A 12499-nucleotide genomic window follows, 5' to 3' on the forward strand; every position below is an offset into this window, starting at 1 on the left:
CAAAACCATTTCTGGTTATGGCTTTTCGGCCTTTTGGCTATGATCGTTGTCGTCGCCGCCGCCCAAGATCAAGTGTAGTATCTGTTCTTATCAGTTTAATATCTGATACATCTTCTAATTGGACACCCTATAGTAAATGGATTTGGGAGATGGAAAAAGAGCTTGCTCTGTCCACTCCACGCATTGACCCGTTATTGCGGTATCTTCTCCGGGAACAGTGCACTCCTTCTCTGATACGGCTTCCAAATACAGATTGAATGGAAATCCGCACACGTTGTGTTTTAACTAATTATGTGAATTCTTTTCAGGGTCAAAGTTGCACATTTCAGATGCCAAATGCATTTTGCTAGATTTAACTTGACCAATTGCAACATTTTGGGCGCATTGCATTGTTTGCGCCTATGCATGTCAAGCATTGTATTGCGTTCAATATGAAATCTATCAATCAATCTCTCTTTATTGGTTGCAACCAGTGTGTGAAGATGTGGACACGTATTTGGCCTTTGTTACAGTGTTGCAAATATATCATCTGCAAAGTTAGGCCCCTTGCTATCAGTACTTAGTGTTTTAATTTAAGTAACCCAGAAGTAGTTCTGCCATACATACCACGTTTGTTACAGCATGATTTCTTTTGTAAAACATTGTCTCCCTCTTGTGGACGACTGACTTTTAAATTTGGTGTATATGTATTTTAAAAAAAGGAAAAATTGTATCTGTGCTGATCTTGAATACGCTGCCTATCTCTACCTCTGTGAGTATTCTAATGCTTTCTAGCAACCAGGTGCGCTGCCTGCATTAGATAGAATCTGCGCACGGAACTCTCACGTGTCACAATGGGCCCTTGGCCATGGTCCGGAACCCTCACGTGTCACAATGGGCTGGAACCCTCACGTGTCACAATGGGCCCTTGGCCTATATAAAGCAGTGCGGTGGCAGTCATCTTCAGTCTGCTGCTGGAACAGCGGCGGGCAGCATGGTGATAGGTAGGCAGCAGGGTCTATACCTGGCATCAGGAGAGCTAAGGGAAGACAGCTGCTCGCTTGTTTGTTTTTTGAATTTCCCTCTCGCCCCCCCTGCTGGCACTCAGTAGTGCACATTGGAACAAAGAGGGGGAAGGGTTACAATAGGTGGGGTTATGCAGATTAAAAACGAGGGGCTCACAGCTTGAACAAACAGAAGATCTGCCATTGTGAAGGCGTCTGCTTTGCTAAAATGTCTTCCTCAGGGCAATCTTTTGCTCCATCTCCCCAAAGGGTATCAGTGTTAGGCATTGGTGCGGCACAAGTGCAAAACAATTTCTGGCTATTGCTTCTCGGCCTTCTGGCTAGGATGACGGATGAGTGTCAGGCCTCGGGGGGCGGCATAAGTACAAAACCATTTCTGGTTATGGCTTTTCGGCCTTTTGGCTATGATCATCGTCGTCGCCGCCGCCCAAGATCAAGTGTAGTATCTGTTCTTATCAGTTTAATATCTGATACATCTTCTAATTGGACACCCTATAGTAAATGGATTTGGGAGATGGAAAAAGAGCTTGCTCTGTCCACTCCACGCATTGACCCGTTATTGCGGTATCTTCTCCGGGAACAGTGCACTCCTTCTCTGATACGGCTTCCAAATACAGATTGAATGGAAATCCGCACACGTTGTGTTTTAACCCATTATGTGAATTCTTTTCAGGGTCAAAGTTGCACATTTCAGATGCCAAATGCATTTTGCTAGATTTAACTTGACCAATTGCAACATTTTGGGCGCATTGCATTGTTTGCGCCTATGCATGTCAAGCATTGTATTGCGTTCAATATGAAATCTATCAATCAATCTCTCTTTATTGGTTGCAACCAGTGTGTGAAGATGTGGACACGTATTTGGCCTTTGTTACAGTGTTGCAAATATATCATCTGCAAAGTTAGGCCCCTTGCTATCAATAGTAAAAAATAGTGTTTTAATTTAAGTAACCCAGAAGTAGTTCTGCCATACATACCACGTTTGTTACAGCATGATTTCTTTTGTAAAACATTGTCTCCCTCTTGTGGACGACTGACTTTTAAATTTGGTGTATATGTATTTTAAAAAAAGGAAAAATTGTATCTGTGCTGATCTTGAATACGCTGCCTATCTCCACCTCTGTGAGTATTCTAATGCTTTCTAGCAACCAGGTGCGCTGCCTGCATTAGATAGAATCTGCGCACGGAACTCTCACGTGTCACAATGGGCCCTTGGCCATGGTCCGGAACCCTCACGTGTCACAATGGGCTGGAACCCTCACGTGTCACAATGGGCCCTTGGCCTATATAAAGCAGTGCGGTGGCAGTCATCTTCAGTCTGCTGCTGGAACAGCGGCGGGCAGCATGGTGATAGGTAGGCAGCAGGGTCTATACCTGGCATCAGGAGAGCTAAGGGAAGACAGCTGCTCGCTTGTTTGTTTTTTGAATTTCCCTCTCGCCCCCCCTGCTGGAACTCAGTAGTGCACATTGGAACAAAGAGGGGGAAGGGTTACAATAGATGGGGTTATGCAGATTAAAAACGAGGGGCTCACAGCTTGAACAAACAGCAGATCTGCCATTGTGAAGGCGTCTGCTTTGCTAAAATGTCCTCCTCAGGGCAATCTTTTGCTCCATCTCCCCAAAGGGTATCAGTGTAAGGCCTTGGTGCGGCACAAGTGCAAAACAATTTCTGGCTATTGCTTCTCGGCCTTCTGGCTAGGATGACAGATGAGTGTCAGGCCTCGGGGGGCGGCATAAGTAGAAAACCATTTCTGGTTATGGCTTTTCGGCCTTTTGGCTATGATCGTCGTCGTCGCCGCCGCCCAAGATCAAGTGTAGTATCTGTTCTTATCAGTTTAATATCTGATACATCTTCTAACTGGACACCCTATAGTAAATGGATTTGGGAGATGGAAAAAGAGCTTGCTCTGTCCACTCCACGCATTGACCCGTTATTGCGGTATCTTCTCCGGGAACAGTGCACTCCTTCTCTGATACGGCTTCCAAATACAGATTGAATGGAAATCCGCACACGTTGTGTTTTAACCCATTATGTGAATTCTTTTCAGGGTCAAAGTTGCACATTTCAGATGCCAAATGCATTTTGCTAGATTTAACTTGACCAATTGCAACATTTTGGGCGCATTGCATTGTTTGCGCCTATGCATGTCAAGCATTGTATTGCGTTCAATATGAAATCTATCAATCAATCTCTCTTTATTGGTTGCAACCAGTGTGTGAAGATGTGGACACGTATTTGGCCTTTGTTACAGTGTTGCAAATATATCATCTGCAAAGTTAGGCCCCTTGCTATCAGTACTTAGTGTTTTAATTTAAGTAACCCAGAAGTAGTTCTGCCATACATACCACGTTTGTTACAGCATGATTTCTTTTGTAAAACATTGTCTCCCTCTTGTGGACGACTGACTTTTACATTTGGTGTATATGTATTTTAAAAAAAGGAAAAATTGTATCTGTGCTGATCTTGAATACGCTGCCTATCTCCACCTCTGTGAGTATTCTAATGCTTTCTAGCAACCAGGTGCACTGCCTGCATTAGATAGAATCTGCGCACGGAACTCTCACGTGTCACAATGGGCCCTTGGCCATGGTCCGGAACCCTCACGTGTCACAATGGGCTGGAACCCTCACGTGTCACAATGGGCCCTTGGCCTATATAAAGCAGTGCGGTGGCAGTCATCTTCAGTCTGCTGCTGGGACAGCGGCGGGCAGCATGGTGATAGGTAGGCAGCAGGGTCTATACCTGGCATCAGGAGAGCTAAGGGAAGACAGCTGCTCGCTTGTTTGTTTTTTTAATTTCCCTCTCGCCCCCCCTGCTGGAACTCAGTAATGCACATTGGAACAAAGAGGGGGGAGGGTTACAATAGGTGGGGTTATGCAGATTAAAAACGAGGGGCTCACAGCTTGAACAAACAGCAGATCTGCCATTGTGAAGGCGTCTGCTTTGCTAAAATGTCCTCCTCAGGGCAATCTTTTGCTCCATCTCCCCAAAGGGTATCAGTGTTAGGCCTTGGTGCGGCACAAATGCAAAACAATTTCTGGCTATTGCTTCTCGGCCTTCTGGCTAGAATGACAGATGAGTGTCAGGCCTCGGGGGGCGGCATAAGTAGAAAACCATTTCTGGTTATGGCTTTTCGGCCTTTTGGCTATGATCGTCGCCGCCGCCCTAGAACAAGTATAGTATCTGTTCTTATCAGTTTAATATCTGATAAATCTTCTAATTGGACACCCTATAGTAAATGGATTTGGGAGATGGAAAAAGAGCTTGCTCTGTCCACTCCACGCATTGACCCGTTATTGCGGTATCTTCTCCGGGAACAGTGCACTCCTTCTCTGATACGGCTTCCAAATACAGATTGAATGGAAATCCGCACACGTTGTGTTTTAACCCATTATGTGAATTCTTTTCAGGGTCAAAGTTGCACATTTCAGATGCCAAATGCATTTTGCTAGATTTAACTTGACCAATTGCAAAATTTTGGGCGCATTGCATTGTTTGCACCTATGCATGTCAAGCATTGTATTGCGTTCAATATGAAATCTATCAATCAATCTCTCTTTATTGGTTGCAACCAGTGTGTGAAGATGTGGACACGTATTTGGCCTTTGTTACAGTGTTGCAAATATATCATCTGCAAAGTTAGGCCCCTTGCTATCAGTACTTAGTGTTTTAATTTAAGTAACCCAGAAGTAGTTCTGCCGTACATACCACGTTTGTTACAGCATGATTTCTTTTGTAAAACATTGTCTCCCTCTTGTGGACGACTGACTTTTAAATTTGGTGTATATGTATTTAAAAAAAAAAAAAAAAAGGAAAAATTGTATCTGTGCTGATCTTGAATACGCTGCCTATCTCCACCTCTGTGAGTGTTCTAATGCTTTCTAGCAACCAGGTGCGCTGCCTGCATTAGATAGAATCTGCGCACGGAACTCTCACGTGTCACAATGGGCTGGAACCCTCACGTGTCACAATGGGCCCTTGGCCTATATAAAGCAGTGCGGTGGCAGTCATCTTCAGTCTGCTGCTGGAACAGTGGCGGGCAGCATGGTCATAGGTAGGCAGCAGGGTCTATACCTGGCATCAGGAGAGCTAAGGGAAGACAGCTGCTCGCTTGTTTGTTTTTTGAATTTCCCTCTCGCCCCCCCTGCTGGAACTCAGTAGTGCACATTGGAACAAAGAGGGGGGAGGGTTACAATAGGTGGGGTTATGCAGATTAAAAACGAGGGGCTCACAGCTTGAACAAACAACAGATCTGCCATTGTGAAGGCGTCTGCTTTGCTAAAATGTCCTCCTCGGGGCAATCTTTTGCTCCATCTCCCCAAAGGGTATCAGTGTTAGGCCTTGGTGCGGCACAAGTGCAAAACAATTTCTGGCTATTGCTTCTCGGCCTTCTGGCTAGGATGACGGATGAGTGTCAGGCCTCGGGGGGCGGCATAAGTACAAAACCATTTCTGGTTATGGCTTTTCGGCCTCTTGGCTATGATCGTCGTCGCCGCCGCCCAAGATCAAGTGTAGTATCTGTTCTTATCAGTTTAATATCTGATACATCTTCTAATTGGACACCATATAGTAAATGGATTTGGGAGATGGAAAAAGAGCTTGCTCTGTCCACTCCACGCATTGACCCGTTATTGCGGTATCTTCTCCGGGAACAGTGCACTCCTTCTCTGATATGGCTTCCAAATACAGATTGAATGGAAATCCGCACACGTTGTGTTTTAACCCATTATGTGAATTCTTTTCAGGGTCAAAGTTGCACATTTCAGATGCCAAATGCATTTTGCTAGATTTAACTTGACCAATTGCAACATTTTGGGCGCATTGCATTGTTTGCACCTATGCATGTCAAGCATTGTATTGCGTTCAATATGAAATCTATCAATCAATCTCTCTTTATTGGTTGCAACCAGTGTGTGAAGATGTGGACACGTATTTGGCCTTTGTTACAGTGTTGCAAATATATCATCTGCAAAGTTAGGCCCCTTGCTATCAGTACTTAGTGTTTTAATTTAAGTAACCCAGAAGTAGTTCTGCCATACATACCACGTTTGTTACAGCATGATTTCTTTTGTAAAACATTGTCTCCCTCTTGTGGACGACTGACTTTTAAATTTGGTGTATATGTATTTTTTTTTAAAAAAAAAAAAAAGGAAAAATTGTATCTGTGCTGATCTTGAATACGCTGCCTATCTCCACCTCTGTGAGTATTCTAATGCTTTCTAGCAACCAGGTGCGCTGCCTGCATTAGATAGAATCTGCGCACGGAACTCTCACGTGTCACAATGGGCCCTTGGCCATGGTCCGGAACCCTCACGTGTCACAATGGGCTGGAACCCTCACGTGTCACAACGGGCCCTTGGCCTATATAAAGCAGTGCGGTGGCAGTCATCTTCAGTCTGCTGCTGGAACAGTGGCGGGCAGCATGGTGATAGGTAGGCAGCAGGGTCTATACCTGGCATCAGGAGAGCTAAGGGAAGACAGCTGCTCGCTTGTTTGTTTTTTGAATTTCCCTCTCGCCCCCCCTGCTGGAACTCTGTAGTGCACATTGGAACAAAGAGGGGGGAGGGTTACAATAGGTGGGGTTATGCAGATTAAAAACGAGGGGCTCACAGCTTGAACAAACAGCAGATCTGCCATTGTGAAGGCGTCCGCTTTGCTAAAATGTCTTCCTCAGGGCAATCTTTTGCTCCATCTCCCCAAAGGGTATCAGTGTTGGGCCTTGGTGCGGCACAAGTGCAAAACAATTTCTGGCTATTGCTTCTCGGCCTTCTGGCTAGGATGACGGATGAGTGTCAGACCTCGGGGGGCGGCATAAGTAGAAAACCATTTCTGGTTATGGCTTTTCGGCCTTTTGGCTATGATCGTCGTCGTCGTCGTCGCCGCCGCCCAAGATCAAGTGTAGTATCTGTTCTTATCAGTTTAATATCTGATACATCTTCTAATTGGACACCCTATAGTAAATGGATTTGGGAGATGGAAAAAGAGCTTGCTCTGTCCACTCCACGCATTGACCCGTTATTGCGGTATCTTCTCCGGGAACAGTGCACTCCTTCTCTGATACGACTTCCAAATACAGATTGAATGGAAATCCGCATATGTTGTGTTTTAACCCATTATGTGAATTCTTTTCAGGGTCAAAGTTGCACATTTCAGATGCCAAATGCATTTTGCTAGATTTAACTTGACCAATTGCAACATTTTGGGCGCATTGCATTGTTTGCACCTATGCATGTCAAGCATTGTATTGCGTTCAATATGAAATCTATCAATCAATCTCTCTTTATTGGTTGCAACCAATGTGTGAAGATGTGGACACGTATTTGGCCTTTGTTACAGTGTTGCAAATATATCATCTGCAAAGTTAGGCCCCTTGCTATCAGTACTTAGTGTTTTAATTTAAGTAACCCAGAAGTAGTTCTGCCATACATACCACGTTTGTTACAGCATGATTTCTTTTGTAAAACATTGTCTCCCTCTTGTGGACGACTGACTTTTAAATTTGGTGTATATGTATTTTTAAAAAAAAAAAAAAAAAGGAAAAATTGTATCTGTGCTGATCTTGAATACGCTGCCTATCTCCACCTCTGTGAATATTCTAATGCTTTCTAGCAACCAGGTGCGCTGCCTGCACTAGATAGAATCTGCGCATGGAATTCTCACGTGTCACAATGGGTCCTTGGCCATGGTCCGGAATCCTCACGTGTCACAATGGGCTGGAACCCTCACTTGTCACAATGGGCCCTTGGCCTATATAAAGCAGTGCGGTGGCAGTCATCTTCAGTCTGCTGCTGGAACAGCGGCGGGCAGCATGGTGATAGGTAGGCAGCAGGGTCTATACCTGGCATCAGGAGAGCTAAGGGAAGACAGCTGCTCGCTTGTTTGTTTTTTGAATTTCCCTCTCGCCCCCTCTGCTGGAACTCAGTAGTGCACATTGGAACAAAGAGGGGGGAGGGTTACAATAGGTGGGGTTATGCAGATTAAAAACGAGTGGCTCACAGCTTGAACAAACAGCAGATCTGCCATTGTGAAGGCGTCTGCTTTGCTAAAATGTCCTCCTCAGGGCAATCTTTTGCTCCATCTCCCCAAAGGGTATCAGTGTTAGGCCTTGGTGCGGCACAAGTGCAAAACAATTTCTGGCTATTGCTTCTCGGCCTTCTGGCTAGGATGACGGATGAGTGTCAGGCCTCGGGGGGCGGCATAAGTACAAAACCATTTCTGGTTATTGCTTTTCGGCCTTTTGGCTATGATCGTCGTCGTCGCCGCCCAAGATCAAGTGTAGTATCTGTTCTTATCAGTTTAATATCTGATACATCTTCTAATTGGACACCCTATAGTAAATGGATTTGGGAGATGGAAAAAGAGCTTGCTCTGTCCACTCCACGCATTGACCCGTTATTGCGGTATCTTCTCCGGGAACAGTGCACTCCTTCTCTGATACGGCTTCCAAATACAGATTGAATGGAAATCCGCATATGTTGTGTTTTAACCCATTATGTGAATTCTTTTCAGGGTCAAAGTTGCACATTTCAGATGCCAAATGCATTTTGCTAGATTTAACTTGACCAATTGCAACATTTTGGGCGCATTGCATTGTTTGCACCTATGCATGTCAAGCATTGTATTGCGTTCAATATGAAATCTATCAATCAATCTCTCTTTATTGGTTGCAACCAATGTGTGAAGATGTGGACACGTATTTGGCCTTTGTTACAGTGTTGCAAATATATCATCTGCAAAGTTAGGCCCCTTGCTATCAGTACTTAGTGTTTTAATTTAAGTAACCCAGAAGTAGTTCTGCCATACATACCACGTTTGTTACAGCATGATTTCTTTTGTAAAACATTGTCTCCCTCTTGTGGACGACTGACTTTTAAATTTGGTGTATATGTATTTTTTAAAAAAAAAAAAAAAAGGAAAAATTGTATCTGTGCTGATCTTGAATACACTGCCTATCTCCACCTCTGTGAATATTCTAATGCCTTCTAGCAACCAGGTGCGCTGCCTGCACTAGATAGAATCTGCGCATGGAATTCTCACGTGTCACAATGGGTCCTTGGCCATGGTCCGGAATCCTCACGTGTCACAATGGGCTGGAACCCTCACTTGTCACAATGGGCCCTTGGCCTATATAAAGCAGTGCGGTGGCAGTCATCTTCAGTCTGCTGCTGGAACAGCGGCGGGCAGCATGGTGATAGGTAGGCAGCAGGGTCTATACCTGGCATCAGGAGAGCTAAGGGAAGACAGCTGCTCGCTTGTTTGTTTTTTGAATTTCCCTCTCGCCCCCTCTGCTGGAACTCAGTAGTGCACATTGGAACAAAGAGGGGGGAGGGTTACAATAGGTGGGGTTATGCAGATTAAAAACGAGTGGCTCACAGCTTGAACAAACAGCAGATCTGCCATTGTGAAGGCGTCTGCTTTGCTAAAATGTCCTCCTCAGGGCAATCTTTTGCTCCATCTCCCCAAAGGGTATCAGTGTTAGGCCTTGGTGCGGCACAAGTGCAAAACAATTTCTGGCTATTGCTTCTCGGCCTTCTGGCTAGGATGACGGATGAGTGTCAGGCCTCGGGGAGCGGCATAAGTACAAAACCATTTCTGGTTATTGCTTTTCGGCCTTTTGGCTATGATCGTCGTCGTCGCCGCCCAAGATCAAGTGTAGTATCTGTTCTTATCAGTTTAATATCTGATACATCTTCTAATTGGACACCCTATAGTAAATGGATTTGGGAGATGGAAAAAGAGCTTGCTCTGTCCACTCCACGCACTGACCCGTTATTGCCGTATCTTCTCCGGGAACAGTGCACTCCTTCTCTGATACGGCTTCCAAATACAGATTGAATGGAAATCCGCACACGTTGTGTTTTAACCCATTATGTGAATTCTTTTCAGGGTCAAAGTTGCACATTTCAGATGCCAAATGCATTTTGCTAGATTTAACTTGACCAATTGCAAAATATTGGGCGCATTGCATTGTTTGCACCTATGCATGTCAAGCATTGTATTGCGTTCAATATGAAATTTATCAATCAATCTCTCTTTATTGGTTGCAACCAGTGTGTGAAGATGTGGACACGTATTTGGCCTTTGTTACAGTGTTGCAAATATATCATCTGCAAAGTTAGGCCCCTTGCTATCAGTACTTAGTGTTTTAATTTAAGTAACCCAGAAGTAGTTCTGCCATACATACCACGTTTGTTACAGCATGATTTCTTTTGTAAAACATTGTCTCCCTCTTGTTGACGACTGACTTTTAAATTTGGTGTATATGTATTTAAAAAAAAAAAAAAAGGAAAAATTGTATCTGTGCTGATCTTGAATACTCTGCCTATCTCCACCTCTGTTAGTATTCTAATGCTTTCTAGCAACCAGGTGCGCTGCCTGCACTAGATAGAATCTGCGCACGGAATTCTCACGTGTCACAATGGGCCCTTGGCCATGGTCCGGAACCCTCACGTGTAACAATGGGCTGGAACCCTCACGTGTCACAATGGGCCCTTGGCCTATATAAAGCAGTGCGGTGGCAGTCATCTTCAGTCTGCTGCTGGAACAGCGGCGGGCAGCATGGTGATAGGTAGGCAGCAGGGTCTATACCTGGCATCAGGAGAGCTAAGGGAAGACAGCTGCTCGCTTGTTTGTTTTTTGAATTTCCCTCTCGCCCCCCCTGCTGGCACTCAGTAGTGCACATTGGAACAAAGAGGGGGGAGGGTTACAATAGGTGGGGTTATGCAGATTAAAATCGAGGGGCTCACAGCTTGAACAAACAGCAGATCTGCCATTGTGAAGGCGTCTGCTTTGCTAAAATGTCCTCCTCGGGGCAATCTTTTGCTCCATCTCCCCAAAGGGTATCAGTGTTAGGCCTTGGTGCGGCACAAGTGCAAAACAATTTCTGGCTATTGCTTTTCGGCCTTCTGGCTAGGATGACGGATGAGTGTCAGGCCTCGGGGGGCGGCATAAGTACCAAACCATTTCTGGTTATGGCTTTTCGGCCTTTTGGCTATGATCATCGTCGCCGCCGCCCAAGATCAAGTGTAATATCTGTTCTTATCAGTTTAATATGTGATACATCTTCTAATTGGACACCCTATAGTAAATGGATTTGGGAGATGGAAAAAGAGCTTGCTCTGTCCACTCCACGCATTGACCCGTTATTGCGGTATCTTCTCCGGGAACAGTGCACTCCTTCTCTGATACGGCTTCCATATACAGATTGAATGGAAATCCGCGCACGTTGTGTTTTAACCCATTATGTGAATTCTTTTCAGGGTCAAAGTTGCACATTTCAGATGCCAAATGCATTTTGCTAGATTTAACTTGACCAATTGCAAAATTTTGGGCGCATTGCATTGTTTGCACCTATGCATGTCAAGCATTGTATTGCGTTCAATATGAAATCTATCAATCAATCTCTCTTTATTGGTTGCAACCAATGTGTGAAGATGTGGACACTTATTTGGCCTTTGTTACAGTGTTGCGAATATATCATCTGCAAAGTTAGGCCCCTTGCTATCAGTACTTAGTGTTTTAATTTAAGTAACCCAGAAGTAGTTCTGCCATACATACCACGTTTGTTACAGCATGATTTCTTTTGTAAAAAATTGTCTCTCTATTGTGGACGACTGACTTTTAAATTTGGTGTATATGTATTTAAAAAAAAAAAAAAAAAAGGAAAAATTGTATCTGTGCTGATCTTGAATACGCTGCCTATCTCCACCTCTGTGAGTATTCTAATGCTTTCTAGCAACCAGGTGCGCTGCCTGCATTAGATAGAATCTGCGCGCGGAACTCTCACGTGTCACAATGGGCCCTTGGCCATGGTCCGGAACCCTCACGTGTCACAATGGGCTGGAACCCTCACGTGTCACAATGGGCCCTTGGCCTATATAAAGCAGTGCGGTGGCAGTCATCTTCAGTCTGCTGCTGGAACAGCGGCGGGCAGCATGGTGATAGGTAGGCAGCAGGGTCTATACCTGGCATCAGGAGAGCTAAGGGAAGACAGCTGCTCGCTTGTTTGTTTTTTGAATTTCCCTCTCGCCCCCCCTGCTGGAACTCAGTAGTGCACATTGGAACAAAGAGGGGGGAGGGTTACAATAGGTGGGGTTATTGTTATGTTAACCAATTCAGTACCACAATGGACATAGAGGTCAGAGCACATACAGTGATCTGACAAATCCCCAAAATAATAGAACGAGCTCTGAGACGTGGGAACTCTGCAGACCGCAATCCCTAATCCTCTCCAACAACACTAGAGGCAGCCGTGGATTGCGCCTAACGCTCCCTATGCAACTCGGCACAGCCTGAGAAACTAGCTAGCCTGAAGATAGAAAATAAGCCTACCTTGCCTCAGAGAAATACCCCAAAGGAAAAGGCAGCCCCCCACATATAATGACTGTGAGTTAAGATGAAAAGACAAACGTAGAGATGAAATAGATTTAGCAAAGTGAGGCCCGACTTTCTGAACAGAGCGAGGATAGGAAAGGTAACTTTGCGGTCTACACAA

The 12499-nt window shown here is 44.8% G+C and overlaps 9 pseudogenes; all 9 read left to right on the forward strand.

Moving 5' to 3' along the window:
- Nucleotides 1-17: 17 nt before the first annotated feature.
- Nucleotides 18-228, forward strand: LOC138643675 (U2 spliceosomal RNA; annotated as a pseudogene).
- Nucleotides 229-1386: 1158 nt separating this feature from the next.
- On the forward strand, nt 1387-1597 carry LOC138643670 (U2 spliceosomal RNA; annotated as a pseudogene).
- A 1164-nt stretch (nt 1598-2761) lies between these two features.
- Nucleotides 2762-2972, forward strand: LOC138643683 (U2 spliceosomal RNA; annotated as a pseudogene).
- A 1158-nt stretch (nt 2973-4130) lies between these two features.
- On the forward strand, nt 4131-4335 carry LOC138643717 (U2 spliceosomal RNA; annotated as a pseudogene).
- A 1127-nt stretch (nt 4336-5462) lies between these two features.
- LOC138643676 (U2 spliceosomal RNA) lies at nt 5463-5670 on the forward strand (annotated as a pseudogene).
- Nucleotides 5671-6840: 1170 nt separating this feature from the next.
- Nucleotides 6841-7057, forward strand: LOC138643685 (U2 spliceosomal RNA; annotated as a pseudogene).
- Nucleotides 7058-8226: 1169 nt separating this feature from the next.
- On the forward strand, nt 8227-8434 carry LOC138643661 (U2 spliceosomal RNA; annotated as a pseudogene).
- A 1169-nt stretch (nt 8435-9603) lies between these two features.
- Nucleotides 9604-9811, forward strand: LOC138643662 (U2 spliceosomal RNA; annotated as a pseudogene).
- Nucleotides 9812-10976: 1165 nt separating this feature from the next.
- LOC138643722 (U2 spliceosomal RNA) lies at nt 10977-11184 on the forward strand (annotated as a pseudogene).
- The last annotated feature ends 1315 nt before the right edge of the window (nt 11185-12499 follow it).

The sequence above is a fragment of the Ranitomeya imitator genome, chromosome 6, assembly GCF_032444005.1.
Source record: "Ranitomeya imitator isolate aRanImi1 chromosome 6, aRanImi1.pri, whole genome shotgun sequence".
NCBI classification, from domain to species: Eukaryota; Metazoa; Chordata; class Amphibia; order Anura; family Dendrobatidae; genus Ranitomeya; species Ranitomeya imitator.